This window comes from Giraffa tippelskirchi, chromosome X (genome assembly GCF_054371585.1).
Source record: "Giraffa tippelskirchi isolate mGirTip1 chromosome X, T2T-mGirTip1v1.2.pri, whole genome shotgun sequence".
NCBI lineage: Eukaryota > Metazoa > Chordata > Mammalia > Artiodactyla > Giraffidae > Giraffa > Giraffa tippelskirchi.
In genome coordinates, this window is record NC_137289.1 from 80,837,214 (window position 1) to 80,856,729 (window position 19,516).

The following is a 19,516-nucleotide window of genomic DNA, read 5'->3' on the forward strand; positions in this document are numbered from 1 at the left end:
ATGAGGGTACAGATGAAGCCTAAATAAAGCTTTAAATCAACAGTGATTATTACGAGTGGAAGCCTCGGGTGCATTGCTGGGCTGGTTCCTGCTACATCTCGCCCCAGCATAGAGTTGGGGTGGGCACACAAAGGTGGATTTTCTTTCCTGAGCATCATATGCAGTCAATAGACCCCCTCACTTTAGCTGCCAGCAGTGACGAGAAACTGATCATACTGTAGCTGTGCTGTGCTCAGTGGCCTGTCCACCAGTCAGACCCCAGGACCCCACAACCTCAGTGCCTCAGACCTCCTGGGACTCAGGACTCCTCTGTCCATAGATTTGTGCCCACCATATGGACCCCCTACCCCCTCCACTTCCTCACCAACTTCTGGTGGCCAAAATCCACCTCCCCAGTCTTCAAAGGAAGCTATGTGTTCTTGATGAAAAGCAATATCTTTGCATATGAAGGTAGAAAGGTTGAGGTATATAAGATTTTTAACTATATTAAGGATGTGTGAACCAGTTTCAAAATGAGGTTTTTATTTTCTCTAGGTTAAGATGAATCAGAACCAATGATCCTCCCACCCCATACCACTTCATACCATGTGTGGTGTGCTTACCTAAAACCAGTTCATTCATCCTTTAATTTTTTATGACAATTGTTGTTGTTATTTTGGTTATTATTATTATTTGGGTGTCTTGTTTTTCTTCCCAGCTCTCCGCACTAAAACTCAGAACGTTGTGGGGAGAAACCATGAGTTAACTCTTTGCTGGGGAATATTACTCAGCCATTAAAAGGAGCTAATGTGAGTCAGTTGAACTGAGATGGACGAACCTAGAGCCTGTTATACAGAGTGAAGTAAGTCAGAAAGAGAAAAATATAGTATATTAATGCATATATATGAAAGCTAGAAAAATGGTACTAATTAACTTATTTGCAGGGAAAGAATAAAAACACAGACATAGAGGGGGGACTTGTGGACATAGCAGGGAAAGGAGAAGGTAGAATGAATTGAGAGTAGCGTTGAAATACATACATTACCCTCTGTAAAACTGTTAGCTAGTGGGAAATTGTCATATAACACAGGGAGCTCAGCCTGGTGCTCTGTGATGACCTAGAGGGATGGGATGGGGTGAGAGGTGAAGAGAGGTTCAAGAGGGAGAGGAAATGTGTATACCTATGACTAATTCATGTTGATGTGTGGCAGAAACCAACACAACATTGTAAAGCAATTATCCTCCAGTTAAATATAAGTTAAAAAAGGTACAATTTATGTTGTATATTTTCCAAGTTTATATGTATGGTATCATGTTGCTTTCTTTTTTATTCAAGATGATTCTTCTGATTCATTATGTCATTTTCACTTTCACCTCAGTATAGTTTTTTATTGTAGAAATATCACACAATTTATCCATTCTATTTACTGATGTACATTTAGACTGTTTCCATAGTTTTCTGTCATCACAAACACTAGTTCTATGGTCATTCTTGTATATATTTCCTATGTCAGCTGGGGACAGTTTCTCTAGGGAATATACCTGAGTAGGGTTGCTGGGTTAGAGACTATAGGTATTTTCAAGTAATGATTCTTTGTTGATTTCCATTGTAATCTATATACCTTTTATTTTTCTTATGTTTACTAGGAATCCAGGACAATGCTTAATTTCATATCTATATCTATATATCTATCTATATCTGTTAATATGAAAATCTGTTAGTTGACCCTCAGTTTTCATGGATGTTTTGTTTTCCCATTCCTAATTTACTAGATGTTAGGTCATTAACCATTTATCTGAAAGTTGGTTTGTTGAATACATCAAGTGTTGGATTTTATCTAATGTTTTTTCTCTTTATGTTGAGATTATCATTTGTGTTTTTTTCTTTAACCTCATAATATGGTTAAAATATGTAGCTCCATTTTTCAAATATTAAACTATGCTTACATTTCTAGGCTAAACCCATCATGAAGTATTTTTAACACATTGCTTGAATAATTTTTTTTCTCAGTCCCCACACTTTGATTCTGAATGATGAAAGAAACTGCATCGTTCTATGATGTTTTTAGAGTCTTGGCAGCTACTGGAGTAATTAATTGAAGTGATAAGGCTTGTGTTCATTCATTAAAAGTGCATGAAAAAACTCCACAGGGCATGAGGAGGAATATTGCTTCATTGCTAATCTTTTGTATAGTATTACGCCTCTCGGTTTTCAAGTGAGTTTAGACTATAATTGTCCATTCATTTATAGTAGCATCCTTTTTTTGTTTTGGCTATCAAAAGTTGGGGAGTGTTCTTTATATTTTCTATTCTTTGGAAGAGTTTGTTTAAGATAGGAATTGCTCTTTTCTCAAATGATTGATGTAATGTACCAGTAAAACCATTTGGTACTGTGTCTTTTGTTAATTAATTTGTTTATATGTTTTAACTTATTTAATCAAAATTTAGAATACAATTTAACTGTTTTTAGTTTATTTCAGAAATATTGTCCTATGATATGTCCATTTTTTCTGATTCCAATTTATTGGCATACTGTTCATAATTTATCATTTTAAAGTAGCTTCATCTGCAGCTATTTTTCTATTTTTATTTCTGCACTTTGTTTATGCCTTGTCTTTTTCCCTTATCACTTTCTGTAGAGGTATGTTATTAGTCTTTACAGAGAACTCAACTTTAAACTTTTTGATCCTGTCTATTATATTTCTATTTTTTTTATCTCTGTTTATTTTCTTATACCACCTTCAGATTTATTCTCTGTTTTTCCTGACTTTGTGAGATGAATGCTTATTGAGTTAATTTTTAGCTTACCTTCCTTTCTAAAGTGAGTTTTTAAAGGTAGAAAATTCTAAGTATGACATTAGCTTTACATCCCACAAGCCACATTCCACTTATTTCTTTGTCTTTCAATTGTAACTGTTTTTAAATGTAAAAAAGTCTCTTAAGTTCATACATATAGTCTTTTCCAAATATATGTATGCCTATATATGTATTTTAAATAAACTTTAACTCTTAGGACAGTTTTAGATTCTTACAAAAAAATTCTGAAGCAAATTCTCATAGTAATTCATTATTGAACTGTGGTTAGGCAGTAGGTTTGTCTGATATGTGTTATATCTGCTTTATGGCCCAGTGTATGATCAGTTTTCATGTGTCGTATGCTTATAAATGATGTGTATTTACAAATTAATGGGTACAGCTATAAATTCATGGGCACAATTATAGACTATAATTGTCTATATGTTGATTTTTAAATTAAGATACTTAATCAGGTCTTTTGTAACTTCTTTAGTCTTAGTTTTGTCAGGTACTGAGAGAATTTTATGAAAATACACCAAGGTTAATGATTTCCTCTGTCAGTTTTATATATATCCATACAAACACACTTTGAGGCTATATGGAGGAACATGAGTGCTTCCCTGGTAGCTAAGCTGGTAAGGAATCACCTGCAATGCAGGAGACCCCGATTTGATTCCTGGGTTGGGAAAATCCCCTGGAGGAGGGCATGGCAACCCACTCCAGTATTCTTGCATGGAGAATCCCCATGGACAGAGGAGCCTGGCAGGCTACAGTCCATGGGGTCGCAAAGAGTCATATATGACTGAGCAACTAAGTACAGCACAGAGGAACATGAAAGTCTAGAATTATTTCAGTTTGTGTATTTACTTTCTATCATTTTATAGTGATCCACATTTTTGAAAATTTTCTAATGCTTTAGATAGTATGCTTTGATTGATAAAGCTACAATTGTGTTCTTAGGTTAGTGTTTTATGGATAGAGAAGCCTGGCAGGCTACAGTCCTTGGGGTCACAAAAAGAGTTGGACAAGACCTACCAACTAAACAACAACAATTTGCCTGGTACAATTTTTTCTGACTTTTAACATCCAACCAGTTATTATGATTTAAAATCCTGTCTAAAGTACATACTTTTAATTTGTTTCATTATTTTTAATATATCCTGATATTTGGGGAATGTTTCTTTTTATTTTATGATTTCTGTTTATTCTGTTTTCTCAGTGATTCAATTTCGCTACCTTCTTTTGGATTTATTAAGTGTTTAACCTAATTTTTTTCCTTTATTATTTTAGAAGATACATGCTATTTCCTTAGTAGTATCCTGCACATTTTTCCATGCATAGCTAATTTAATGTCTAAATAGAAACTCTTTTCTTGGATTTTTAAACATGTAACTTGTCACCCCATCCTCTGTCTTGTATGATGTTTATTGTCTAGTTTTTATTTGTTCTCCCTTTTTCACCTCCAAAATTAGACCTTATGATTATCTTATACTCAGCACTTCTCTGGGTTTACCTGTGTTTACCAGTCTCTGTGCTCACTAAGTAAGCCTTTCATTATGTCAGACCTAATTTTGTTTCTTGTGAGGTACATTAGGTCATCATGATTCACAGACTATGTCTTTGCAAATTCACTTATTAAAATCTGTTTTTAGCCTTAAATTAGTCCTTTCTGTGTTTTCAGTGTTATTCATGGACATGCTCTGGCAGTGAAGAATTTGAATGGGCAAAGGAGCATGTTCACAATTGAGGGTGAACAGTGTGATGCTCTTCCCTTTTATTTTAGCTCTTGTAATGTAAAAAACATTCTTTTCACTTCATCAAGTGCCACTTGGTTTTTTTTTTTTTTTGCTTTTTGTTGATGATTTCACTAGTCTCCAATAAAGAAATCAGATTGATTATATTCTTTGCAGATGAAGATAGGGAAGCTCTATACAGGCAGCAAAAACAAGACTGGGTGCTAACTGTGGCTCAGATCATGAACTCATTACAAAATTCAAATTTAAATTGAAGAAAGTAGGGAACACCTCTAGGCCATTCAAGTATGGCCTAAATTAAACCGCTTATGATTATATGGTGGAAGTGACAAATAGATTCAAGAGACTAGATCTGAGAGAGGGCCTAAAGAACTATGGACAGAGGTTTGTAATGTACAGGAGGCAGTGATCAAAACCATCCCCAAGAAAAATAACTGCAAAAAGGCAAAATGGTAGTCTGAGAATGCCTTACAAATAACTAAGAAAAGAAGAGAAGCAAAAAAGATATACCCATCTGAGTGCAGAGTTCCAAAGAATAGAAAGGAGAGATAAGGAAGCTGTCTTAAGTGAACAATGCAAAGAAATAGGAAAGCAATAGAATGAGAAAGACTAGTTCTCTCGAAGGAAATTGGAGATACAAAGGGAACATTTCATTCAATCATGGGCACAACAAAGGACAGAAATGGTAGGGACCTAACAGTGTTCTTGCCTGGAGAATCCAAGGGATAGGGGAGCCTGGTGGGCTGCCATCTATGGGGTCGCACAGAGTCGGACACGACTGAAGCAACTTAGCAGCAGCAGCAGCAACAGAAACAGAAGATATTAAGAATAGAGGGCAAGAATGCACATAAGAACTATATGAAAAAGGTTTTAATGGCCCAGACAACAGTGATGGTATGATCACTCCGCTAAAGCCAGACATTCTGGAGTGTGAAGTCAAGTGGGTCTTAGGAAGCATTACTACAAACAAAGCTAGTGGAGGTGATGGAATTCTAGCTGAGCTATTTCAAATCCTAAAGATGATGCTGTTAAAGTGCTTCACTCAATATGCCAACAAACTTGGAAAACTCAGCAGTGGCCACAGGACTGGAAAAGGTCAGTTTCCATTCTAATCACAAAGAAGGGCAATGAAAAGGAATGTTCAAACTACTGCACAATTATACTAATTTCACCTGCTACCAAGGTAATGCTCAAAATCCTTCAAGCTAGTCTTGAATAGTACATGGACTGAAACTTCCAGATGTTCAAGCTGGATTTAGAAAAGACAGAGGAAGCAGAGATCAAATTGTCAAAATCTGCTGAATCATAGAAAAAGCAAGGGAATTAAAAATCTACTTCACTGACTATGCTAAAGCCTTTGACTGTGTGGATCACAAAAAACTGGAATATTCTTAAAGTGATGGGAATACCAGACCACCTTAACTGCCTCCTGAGAAACCTGTATGCAGGTCAAGAAACAACATTTATACATTTAGACATGGAACAATGGACTGGTTCACATTTGGGAAAGGAGTATGTCAAGGCTGTATATTGTCACCCTGTTTATTTAACTTATGTGCAGAGTACATCATGTGAAATGCCAGGCTGAATGATGCACAAGCTGGAATCAAGATTGCAGGGAGAAATAACAATAACCTCACATATGCAGATGACACCACCCTTATGGCAGAAAGCGAAGAGGAACTCAAGATTCTCTTGATGAAAGTGAAATAGGAGAGTGAGAAAGCTGACTTAAAACTCAACATTCAAAAAATGAAGATCATGGTATCTTGTCCCATCACTTCATGGTAAATAGATGGGAAAAGAATGCCAGCAGTGACAGACTTTATTTTGGGGGGCTCCAAAATCACTGTGGACAGTGATTGCAGTCATGAAATTAAAAGACGTTTGCTCCTTGGAAGAAAAACTATGGCAAACCTAGACAGATTATTAAAAAGCAGAGACAACATTTTGTCGACAAAGATCCACCGAGTTAAAGCTATGTTTTTCCAGTAGTCATGGGTGGCTGTGAGAGTTGGACCATAAAGAAGGCTGAGCACCGAAGAATTGATGCTTTCAAACTGTGATGCTGGAGAAGACTCTTGAGAGTCCTATTGGACACCAAGGAGATCATACCAGTCAATCTTAAAGGAAATAAACCCTGACTATTCATTGGAAGGACTGATGCTGAAACTCCAATACTTTGGCCACCTGATGGGGAGAAATGACTCATTGGAAAAGACCCTGATGCTCAGAAAGATTGAAGGCAGGAGGATGGTTTCAACAGAGGATGAAATGGTTGGATGGCATCACCGACTCAATGTACATGAGTTTGAGCAAACTCAGAGAGATAGCGTAGGGCAAGGGAGCCTGGTGTGTTTCAGTCCATGGGGTCACAAAGAGTCCAACATAGCTGAGTGACTGAACAATAATGAATCTACAAGTGTAATTTTGAAGTGCTGTGTAATGTTCTGAAGTGCAGGACTATGATGTGCCTTATGAAGAGCATATGTTTGTTAGATATACTTCTTTCATACATGAGTTACAATGCTGTTTGCCATGAATTCAGTGTTAATGGGTCAGCAATATATATTATGTAAGATGTGTTAAAAGAAAAATACACAGAAAGCAAAGTTATGTATTCATAGGTTGACAAAAGTGTTTTGACCAGAGACTCACAGGAACTTAACCCTGTATTTTCCTTAGGAGCAGTGTTTCTGTACTCATTAATTCCCTGTTTGCAGTGATTTTATGAAACATAACTGTCGGGAGCCACGTTAGGCATTACTGATAAAATGGAGGCACGGCCCCAACCCCCTCTCCTCATCCTGCAGGCACAGTCCCGGGATGAAGGAATTAGGTCTTGTGATTCTGACTTGTCCTTTCTGACTTGTCCTTTCCTTCCTTCAGTTGAGTTGGCTGGAAAGAATGTTAAGGTGCTTATTGTTATTGCATGGAAAGCACAAGGCCTTCTGCAGTTATGCCTAGGAAATAATCCATAAAGTTACATTTGTTCAAGGACCTTTACAAAGAATGTTCCAGGATGAGCACATAGGCCACAGCTTGAGGCCATGGGAAAGATTGTTATTGAGACCTGCTTGTGAGGGAAACGTTTATGGCAAAAGAAGTTTCCTGAGTTTAGGGTATAGGAATAATTAAGAATAGTTAGAAGCTAAAAGTATAAGGTATGTTGTAGTGTTGGCATACTTTACTATAGGTTATAAAGACTAAGAATTTTAGAGATACTAATAGGTGAAGCCTTTTTAGGAGATAATGAGCTTAGGATACTAGGGGGTAGCAAGATTTAGAAAGATAAGAAATAAACTGAGAAATGTGGTATGCAACCCAGAGATAAACATGAGTTACAATGTAATCACAAGGACACTTTCTGGAGACAGTGAATCTGGGTGAGGGGAAACTGAAGATGTCAAACCTCTGACCTAATGCTTTTGTAAAAGTATAAAAGAAAACCTGATGCTTGAAATAAACATGCAGTCCAGCACTTTGAGTCAGAGGCTGCATCATTCTCCGCCAACACCGCTTATCCTTTCAGGCCAACTCTCTGGCTGCTGGAGCTGGACTCCGACACATAACTACTATGAATTTTGTGAATCTACTGTGCATCCTTTGGAAGTTACATTAGCATTTCATTTGAAATTCTGCTCAGTTTGATCTTTAACTCTTATAAATAATCTGAATTTTCCTTAAGGCTGTCTTAAATATTTAGTATTTGATATTCTGAGGTATACTGTGATGTGTCTAAGTATAGATTGATTTTTATATTCCCTGCTTGAGATTGTTTTTTGTTTGTTTGTTTGTTTTGTGCTTTGTCAACTACAAATTGGTACTTGCCATTGGCACTTGCCATCTATCTCTATAAGGATTAAATCATGAATTGCTGCAGCTGCTGCCCTTCCAACAGCCTCTGAAAGTTCAAGGTAGAGATCAGAAATGAGGCCTTCCATGCTCAGAAAAAAAAACTGGCAGAACAGGTTTTCAGGTAGCTAGTTATCTTCAGTGGATGATTTTATAAGCCTGATTATTGTATCTTCTCCTATCTAGAAAAGCACTAAAGTCTTTCATGGTAACGTCTGCTCCTTGTGACTGGAAGTAGCCTTCATGAAACTAGCAGAAACCTTCTGCAAAAAAATATGTGCATGATTGCATGTACTCTCCCTTTACCAAAACCACATATATACTGACCTTCCCCCCTACCTCTTTGGAGCAGTTTCTCAGGAGTATCAAGATGCTGTCTCCTGTACTATAGTCTTCACTTTGTCCCAAATAAAACTTAAATCACAACTCTCAAGTTGTGCGGATTTTTAAATTGGCAGTTTCTTGAATCTAAACATTTCCTTCCTCTCATCAGTTATGGCAGACTCTCAAGTATTATCTCTTTGACTGTATCATTATACACATTCTCTTATTATGTCTCTGGTATTCCAGATATTCTTCCCAGGTGTCTCAGATGGTAAAGAATCTGCCTGCAATGCAGGAGACCTGGGTTCAATCCCTGATTCAGGAAGACTCCTTGGAGTAGGAAATGACAACCCACTCCAGTATTCTTGCCTGGAGAATTCCATGGACAGAGGAGCCCGTTGGCCTATCATGGAATTGCAAAGAATCAGACACAACAGAACAACTAACACATATTCCAGACATTAGACCTTTTTATTCTATTTTCTCTTTTTCTTATCTTCTCTTTCATATTAACCATTTTCCACTATAATCTTTATGCACATGTATAGTCAGTTTGCTAATTTTATCATCAGCTTTGTCTAATTTTGTTTTTATTTAGTTTGCTTTACCTCTAGCTGTGAGCCAAGGCCCATGATGACAGTTAACCATGTCAACTCATCTTTCTTTCAGTTCAGTTCAGTTCAGTTGCTCAGTCATGTTTGACTCTTTATGACCCCATGAATCGCAGCACGCCAGGCCTCCCTGTCCATCACCAACTCCCGGAGTCTACCTAAACCCATGTGCATCGAGTTGGTGATGCCATCCAGACATCTCATCCTCTATCGTCCCCTTCTCCTCCTGCCCCCAATCCTTCCCAGTATTAGGGTCTTTTCCAATGAGTCAACTCTTCACATGAGGTAGCCAAAGTATTGGAGCTTCAGCTTCAACATCAGTCCTTCCAATGAACACCCAGGACTGATCTCTTTTAGGATGGACTGGTTGGATCTTCTTGCAGTCCAAGGGACTCTCAAGAGTCTTCTCCAACACCACAGTTCAAAAGCATCAATTCTTCGGCACTCAGCTTTCTTCACTGTCCAACTCTCACATCCATATATGACCACTAGAAAAACCATAGCCTTGACTAGACAGACATTTGTTGGCAGAGTAATGTCTCTGCTTTTAAATATGCTATCTAGGTTGGCCATAACCTTTCTTCCAAGGAGTAAGCCTCTTTTAATTTCATGGCTGCAATCAGCATCAGCAGTGATTTTGGAGCCCAAAAAAATAAAGTCTGACACTGTTTCCCCATCTATTTCCCATGAAGTGATGGGACCAGATGCCATGATCTTAGTTTTCTGAACGTTGAGCTTTAAGCCAACTTTTTAACTCTTCTCTTTCACTTTCATCAAGAGGCTCTTCAGTTCTTCTTCGTTTTCTGCCATAAGGGTGGTGTCATCTGTGTATCTGAGGTTATTGATATTTCTCCCTGCAATCTTGATTCCAGCTTGTGTTTCTTCCAGCCCAGCATTTCTCATGATGTACTCTGCATATAAGTTAAATAAGCAGGGTGACAATATACAGCCTTGACGTACTCCTTTTCCTATTTGGAACCAGTCTGTTGTTCCACGTCCAGTTCTAACTGTTGCTTCCTGACCTGCATACAGGTTTCTTAAGAGACAGGTCAGATGGTCTGGTATTCCCATCTTTGGGAAAGAACAGAGGGCAATTACTAATAGCTCCAAAAAGACTGAAATGACTGGGCCAAAGTGGAAACAGCACTCAAGGATGGGCACAATAAAGGACAGAAACAATAAGGACCTAACAGAAACAGAAGAGACTAAGAAGAGGTAGCAAGAACATAGAGAAGAACTTTGCAAAAAAGATCTTAATCACTTGGCTAACTATCATGTGGTCACTCACCTAGAGCCAGACTTCCTGGATTGTGAAGACAAGTGAGCCTTAGGAAGCATTACTGCAAGTAAAACTAGTGGAGGTGATGGAATTCCAGCTGAGCTATTTCAAATCCTAAAAGATGATGTTGTTAAAGTGTTGCACTCAATATGTCAGCAAATTAGGAAATCTCAGCAGTGGCCACAGGACTGGAAAAGGTCAGTTTTCATTCCAATCCAAAAGGAAGTTAATGCCAAAGAATGTTCAGAGTACTGTACAATTGCATTCATTTCACACACTAGTAAGGTTATGCTCAAAACCCTTCATGTTATGCTTTAGCAGTACATGAACTGAGAACTTCCAGATATATGAGCTGGATTCTGAAAAGTCAGAGGAACCAGAGATCAAATTGCCAACATCTGTTGAATCATAGAAAAAGCAAGGGAATTCCAGAGATACATCTACTTCTGCTTCATTGACTACACAAAAGGTTTTAACTTCTTGGATCACAACAAACTGTAGAAAATTCTTAAAAGCCTTGGGAATACCAGACTACCTTACCTGTCTCCTAATAAACCTCTATGCGTGTCAAGAAGAAACAGTTAGAACCTTACATGGAACAACTGACTGGTTCAAAATTGGGACAGGAGTACGTCAAGGCTGTATATTGTCACCCGTAACTTTATGCACAGTACATGATGTGAAACACTGGGCTGGATGAATTTACAGGCTGGAATCAAGATTGCTGGCAGAAATATCAGCAACCTCAGATATGCATATGATACCACTCTAGGTGCAGAATATGAAGAGAAATTAAAGAGCCTCTTGAGGGGGTTGAAAGAGGAGAGTGAAAAATCTGGCTTAAAACTCAACGTTCAAAAAACTATGATCATGGCATCCTGCCACACCATTTCGTGGCAAATAGATAGTCAAAAAATGGAAACAGAGATTTTATTTTCCTGAACTCCAAAATCACTGTGGATGGTGAGTGTGAAACGTTATAGCTGTAAGCCATGTGCTATGCCAGGATTTGTGACTTTGGGAGGAGAGGATTTTGATCCAGGGCCAGAGACGAGACTTGACCATATGGACCTTTTTGTGTATGAGAATTTTATTAAATTATAAAAGAGATAAAGCTTCTGACACAGACATCAGAAGGGCACAGAAAGAATGCCCCCTTGCTTGTTTTTAGCAAGGCATTTTATGTCTGTTCAGTTCAGTCACTCAGTCATGTCTTAACTGTTTTTGACCTCATGGACTGCATCATACCAGTCTTCCCTGTCCATCACCAACTCCCAGAGCTTGCTCAAACTCATGTCCATTGAGTCGGTGATATCATCCAACCATCTCATCCTCTGTTGTTCCCTTCTCTTCCCACCTTCAATCTTTCCCAGCATCAGGGTCTTTTCCAATGAGTCAGCTCTTCGCATCAGGTGGCCAGAGTATTGGAGTTTCAACTTCAGCATCAGTCCTTCCAATGAATATTCAGGACTGACTTTCTTTAGGATAGACTGGTTGGATCTCCTTGCAGTCTGAGGGACTCTCAAGAGTCCTCAACAACACAGTTCAAAACCATCAATTCTTTGGCACTCAGCTTTCTTTATGGTCCAACTCTCACATCCATACATGGCTACTGGAAAAGCCATAGATTTGACTAGACAAACCTTTGTCAGTAAGGTAATATCTCTGCTTTTTAATATGCTGTCTCAGTTGGTCATAACTTTTCCTCCAAGGAGCAAGCAAGCTGCTAATCAAATAAGAGGGACACCTCAAGGCTGAGGAAGTTTCACCAGGTCCTTTCTCCCACAATATGCATTTTTGGGATGAATGGCACAAGGTGTGTCATCCTGGGTCATAAAACAATTGGCATGAATACTGATTTGTTGAGTGATTATCAGCCCAAGGCTTGAGAAAAGAAAAAAATTTAGTCTTAGGCAGAACAGATTTTAAGAAAGGCAGATTCCAAAGCAAATAAATAGTTTCATTAACATAGCTTAAGAAAACATTTCCAGGAGAAAAACACATTGATTAGCCCAAGGTTTGAGAAAAGTTCAGTCTGAACCAGGCTTCCTCAATACAAAATTGAAAGAAGCAAGCCTCTTTTAATTTTGTGTAGAAAAGGGAAAAAAAATCTCCCACTTGCAGTTTATTTCATCCTGTAAATTGGGGACCTCTGGCCTGCCTACCTGTTAAACTTCTCAACTGCAGTCACAAAATTAAAAGACACTTGCTCCTTGGAAGTTAAGCTTTAACAAAACCTAGACAGCATATTAAAAAGCAGAGACATTATTTTGCCCACAAATTCCATACAGTCAAAACTATGGTTTATCCAGTAGTCGTGTATGGATGTGAGAGTTGGACCATAAAAAGGCTGAATACAAAAGAAATAATGCTTTTGAACTGTGGTGTTGGAGAAGACTCTTGTGAATCCCTTGGACTGCTTGGAGATCACACTACTCAATCTTAAAGGAAATCAACCCTGAGTATTCATTGGAATGACTGATGCTAAAGCTGAAGCTCTAATACTTTGGCCACATGATGCCAAGAGCCAACTCACTGGAAAAGACCATAATGCTGGGAAAGATTAAGGACAAGAGAAGAGGGCAGCAAAGAATGATATAGTTAGATTAGCATCACTGACTCAATGGACATGAGTTTGTGCAAACTCCTGGAGATAGTGAAGGACAGGGAAGCCTGGTGTGCTGCAGTACATGGGGTCACAAAGAGTCAGACATGACTTAGTGACTGAATAGCAACAAAGTCAGTCCTCAGTATTTGCAGTTTATAGTAAATTTCAGTTTTAAGGAAAAATTAAATCATTCTTCAGAAAAAGTAATGAATATGTGAATTATGTGGATTCATCTAAAATATTTGGCTTCTTAATTCACATTTTATCTATAGTGACTTTTTCTACAGAGACAGCAATTCTATTTGGGAGATGATTTGAGAAATGAGAAACTCATTTCATTTTCTTTCTTTATTTTCATCTATATCAGTGATTCAGATTCTCAGCAGGGTTTTATTTTGCCTCCCCCCCCACCTGAGATGACATTTGACAATGTCTGAAGACATTTTTATTTGTTGTGATTCAAGGGATGGGGAGGGGATTGCTTGTGTTCTCTAGTGGGTAGAGGCAGAGAATGCTGATAAACTTCCTGGAATACATGGGACATCCCCCACAACAAAGTGTGATCTAGCCCAAAATATCAATAGTGCTTAGGTTGAAAAACCCTATTCATAAAGGGAGCTATAATTTTCTCAGTCATCTAGCTAAATTTGATAAATCTTATTTTAAAACATAAAGTACATGATACATTAAAACTACTGAGATTTAATTCACATATACTTATTTTGTTAGCAATTCTAGGTACATCTGTTGTTGTGAAAAATACTCAATGTAGCAAAGCCATTCCTCTTATTATCTATAAATGTAAGGTGTTAAAATCCTGAAGCTACTGAGAGATGAACAAGATTAAATTTATGGTTTAGCTTTGGTAAATAATCAAATAATTCTTATTTTCTGATAGTGATATAATCAAGCCAAAAATCAGCCCTTTAAACTATATAGTATATGTATATTTTTCTTAAAAAAACCCTACATATTAAAAAAATAATAATTTTATTTATTTTTGGCTGTTCTGAGTTTTCGTTGATACATAGGCTTTTCTCAAGTTATAATGAGAGTGAGCGCAGTCTATTCTCTAGTTGCAATGCATGGGTTTCTCTTTGTGGTGACTTCTCTTATTGTGGAGCACTGGTTCTAGGGCACGAGACCCTCAGTGGTTGTCGATTTCAGGCTCTAGAGCACAAGCTCAATAGTCACGGCTCACAAACTTAGTTGCTCCTTGGTATATGGGATCTCTCTGGACCAGGATTTGTACTCATGTCTCCTGCCCAGGTGGGTAGATTCTTTACCACTGAGCCACTAGGGAAGCGCCCCCCCACCCCACCGCAAATACACACAAACATCTTTTTTTTTTTTAATAGAAATTTAAAATTGAGGGTCTTTTTCTTACAGTATATTTTACCTTTTACTAAAGGGTAGAACACAAGAGAAAACTTTACAATTACATGGACATCACCAGATGGTCAATACCGAAAGCAGATTGATTATATTCTTTGCAGCTGAAGATGGAGAAGCTCTATACAATCAGCAAAAACAAGGCCTGAAGCTGACTGTGGCTCATATCATGAACTCCTTATTGCAAAATTCAGGCTTAAATTGAAGAAAGTAGAGAAAACCGCTAGACCATTCAGATATGACCTAAATCAAATCCCTTACGATTATACAGTGGAAGTGACAAATACATTCAAGAGATTAGACCTGATAGACAGAGTGCCTGAAGAACTATGGATGGAGGTTTCTGACATTGTACAGGCGGCAGTGATCAAAAGCATCCCGAAGAAAAAGATATGCAAAAAGGCAAAATGGTTGTCTGAGGAGGGCTTAGCTATTTAGTTGAGAAAAGAAGAGAAGCTAAAGGCAAAGGAGAAAAGGAAAAATATACCCACATGAATGCAGAGTTCCAAAGGATAGCAAGGAGAGATAAGAAAGCCTTCTCAAGTGAACAATGCAAAGAAATAGAGGAAAACAATGGAATTCTACAGACTAGAGATATCAAAAAAATAGAGATACCAAGGGAACATTCCATGCAAAGAAGGGCATGATAAAGGACAGAAACAGTATGGACCTAACTGAAACAGAGGCTATTAAGAAGAGGTGGCAAGATCACACACAAAAGAACTATACAAAAAAAGATCTTAATGACCCAGATAACCACGATGGTGTGATCACTCACCTAGAGCCAGACATCTTGGAGTGGGAAGTCAAGTGGATCTTAGCAAGCATCACTATGAACAATGCTAGTGGAGGTGATGGAATTCCAGCTGAGCTATTTCAAATCCTAAAAGATGATGGTATTAAAGAGCTGCACTCAATATGCCAGCAAATTTGGAAAACTCGGCAGTGGCCACAGAATTCAAAAAGGTCACTTTCCATTTCAATCCCAAAGAAGAGCACTGACAAAAAATATTCAAACTACTTCACAATTGCACTCATTTCACATGCTAGCAAAGTAATGCTCAAAATTCTCCAAGCCAGGCTTCAACACTAAGTGCACCTAGAACTTCCAGATGTTCAAGCTGGATTGAGAAAAGGCAGAGGAAGCAGAGATCAAATTGCCAAATCCTTTTGATCATAGAAAAAGCAAGGGAAATTCAGAAAAAAACATCTATTGCTTCATTGACTATAATAAAGCCTTTGACTGTGTGAATCACAATGAACTATGGAAAATTCTTAAAGAGATAGGAATACCAGACCACTTTACCTGCCCCATAAGGAACCTGTATGCAGGTCAAGAAGCAACAGTTAGAATTGAACACTGAACAATGGGCTGGTTCCAAATGGGGAAAGGAGTACATCAAGGCCATGTATTGTCACACTGCTTATTTTTTAACAAATTAATTTATTTTAGTTGGAGGCTAATTACTGTACAATATTGTGGTGATTTTTTGCTATACATTAACAAGAATCAGCCACAGGTGCTTATTTAACTTGTATGCAGAGTACATCATGAGAAATACCAGGATGGATGAAGCATACGCTGGAATCAAGATCTCTGGGAGAAATATCAATAACCTCAGACATGCAGATGATGACACCATAATTGCAGAAAGCATGTAGGAAATAAAGAGCCTCTTGAGGAAAGTGAAAGACGAGAGTGAAAAAGTTGGCTTAAAGCTCAACATTCAGGAAACGAAGATCATGGCATCTGGTCCCATCACTTCATGTCAAATAGATGGGGAAACAATGGAAACCGTGACAGACTATTTTCTTGGGCTCCAAAATCACTGCAGATGTTGGCTGCAGCCACAAAAGTAAAAGACGTTTGCTCCTTGGAAGACAAGCTAGGACAAAACTAGACAGCATATTAAAAAACACTGCTTTTCCAACAAAGTCTGTGTACTCTAAGTTATGGTTTTCCAGTAGTCATGTACGGATATGAGAATTGGACCACCAGTTGAGTTCAGTTCAGTCGCTCAGTCCTGTCCGACTCTTTGCGACCCCATGAACTGCAGCACACCAGGCCTCTCTGTCCATCACCAACTCCCAGAGTTTACGCAAACCCATGTCCATTGAGTCAGTGATGCCATCCAACCATATCATCCTCTGTCATCCCCTTCTCCTCTTGCCCTCAATCCTTCCCAGCATTAGGGTCTTTTCCAATGAGTCAACTCTTCGCATGAGGTGGCCAAAGTATTGGAGTTTCAGCTTCAACATCAGTCCTTCCAATGAACACCCAGGACTGATCTCCTTTAGGATGGATTGATTGGATCTCCTTGCAGTCCAAGGGACTCTCAAGAGTCTTCTCCAACACCACAGTTCAAAAGCATCAATTCTGCGGCGCTCAGCTTTCTTCACTGTCCTACTCTCACATCCATACGTGACCGCTAGAAAAACCATAGCCTTGACTAGACGGACTTTTGTTGGCAAAGTAATGTCTCTGCTTTTAAATATGCTATCTAGGTTGGCCATAACCTTCCTTCCAAGGAGTAAGCCTCTTTTAATTTCATGGCTGCAATCACCATCAGCAGTGATTTTGGAGTCCAAAAAAATAGTCTGACACTGTTTCCACTGTTTCCCCATCTATTTCCCATGAAGTGATGAGATCAGATGCCATGATCTTAGTTTTCTGAACGTTGAGTTTTAAGCCAACTTTTTCAGTCTTCTCTTTCACTTTCATCAAGAGGCTCTTTAGTTCTTCTTCACTTTCTGCCATAAGGGTGGTGTCATCTGCATATCTGAGGTTATTGATATTTCTCGTGGAAATCTTGATTCCAGCTTGTGTTTCTTCCAGCCCAGCATTTCTCATGATGTACACTGCATACAAGGTAAATAAGCAGGGTGACAATATACAGCCTTGACATACTCCTTTTCCTATTTGGAACCAGTCTGTTGTTCCATGTCCAGTTCTAACTGTTGCTTCCTGACCTGCATACAGGTTTCTCAAGAGACAGGTCAGATGGTCTGGTGTTCCCATCTCTTTCAGAATTTTCCACAGTTTATTGTGATCCACACAGTCAAAGGCTTTGGCATAGTCAATAAAGCAGAAATGGATGTTTTTCTGGAACTCTCTTGCTTTTTAGATGATCCAGAGGATGTTGGCAGTTTGATCTCTGGTTCCTCTGCCTTTTCTAAAACCAGCTTGAGACTCTGGAAGTTCATGGTTCATGTATTGCTGAAGCCTGGCTTGCAGAATCTTGAGTATTACTTTACAAGCGTGTGAGATGAGTGCAATTGTGCGGTAGTTTGAGCATTCTTTGGCATTGCCTTTCTTTGAGATTGGAATGAAAACTGACGTTTTCCCGTCCTGTGGCCACTGCTGAATTTTCCAAATTTGCTGGCATATTGAGTGCAGCACTTTCACAGCATCATCTTTCAGGATTTGAAATAGCTCAACTGGAATTCCATCACCTCCACTAGCTTTGTTCATAGTGATGCTTTCTAAGGCCCACCTGACTTCACATTCCAGGATGTTTGGCTCTAGGTGAGTGAGCACACCATCATGATTATCTGGGTCGTGAAGATCTTTTTTGTACAGTTCATTAGTTCAGTTCAATTGCTCAGTTGTGTCCAACTCTTTGCGACCCCATGGACTGCAGCACGCCAGGCATCCTTGTTCATCACCAACTCCTGGAGTTTACTCAAACTGATGTCCTTTGAGTCAGTGATGCAATCCAACCATCTCATTCTCTGTCATCCCCTTCTCCTCCCACCTTCAATCTTTCCCAGCATCAGGGTCTTTTCCAATGAGTCAGCTCTTCACATCAGGTGGCCAAAGTATTGAAGTTTCAGCTTCAGCATCAGTCTTTCCAGTGAATATTCAGGACTGACTTCCTTTAGGATGGACTGGTTGGATCTCCTTGCAGTCCAAGACACTTTCAAGAGTCTTCTCCAACACCACAGTTCAAAAGCATCAATTCTTCGCCACTCAGCTTTCTTTATAGTCCAGCTCTCACATCCATATATGACTACTGGAAAAACCATAGCCTTGACTAGATGGACCTTTGTTGGCGAAATAATTTCTCTGCTTTTTAATATGCTGTCTAGGTTGGTCATAACTTTTCTTCCAAGGAGTGTCTTTTAATTCATGACTGCAGTCACCATCTGCAGTGATTTTGAAGCCCCCACAAAATAAAGTTTGACACTGTTTCCACTGTTTCTCTATCTATTTGCCATGAAGTGATGGGACTGGATGGCATGATCTTTGTTTTCTGAATGTTGAGCTTTAAGCCAACTTTTTCACTCTCCTCTTCACTTTCATCAAGAGGCTCTTTAGTTCTTTTTTGCTTTCTGCCACAAGGGTGATGTCATCTGCATATTTGCAGTTATTGATATTTCTCCTGGCAATCTTGGTTCCAGTTTGTGCTTCATCCAGTCCAGTGTTTCTCATGTTGTACTCTGCATATATGTTAAATTAGCTGGGTGACAATATACACCCTTGAAGAACTCCTTTTCCTATTTGGAACCAGTCTGTTGTTCCATGTCCATTTCTAACTGTTGATTCCTGATTTGCATGCAGGTTTCTCAGGAGGCAGGTCAGGTGGTCTGGTGTTCCCATCTCTTTCAGAATTTTCCACAGTTTGTTGTGATCCACAGAGTCAAAAGCTTTGGCATAGTCAATAAAGCAGAAATAGATGTTTTTTTCTGGAACTCTCTTGCTTTTTTGATGATCCAGCAGATGTTGGCAATTTGATCTCTGGTTTCTCTGCCTTTTCTAAAACCAGCTTGAACATCTGGAATTTCACGGTTCATGTATTGTTGAAGCCTAGCTTTGAGAATTTTGAGTATTACTTTACTAGCGTGTGAGATGAGTGGTAGTTTGAGCATTCTTTGGCATTGCCTTTGTTTGGGACTGAAATGAAAACTTACATTTTCC

At 38.7% G+C, this 19,516-nt stretch overlaps 1 pseudogene; it reads left to right on the top strand.

Annotated features, from left to right (window-relative positions):
• LOC145535671 (charged multivesicular body protein 1B2-like) overlaps positions 1 to 19,516 on the top strand; it is a 58,069-nt pseudogene continuing 38,553 nt past the window's right edge.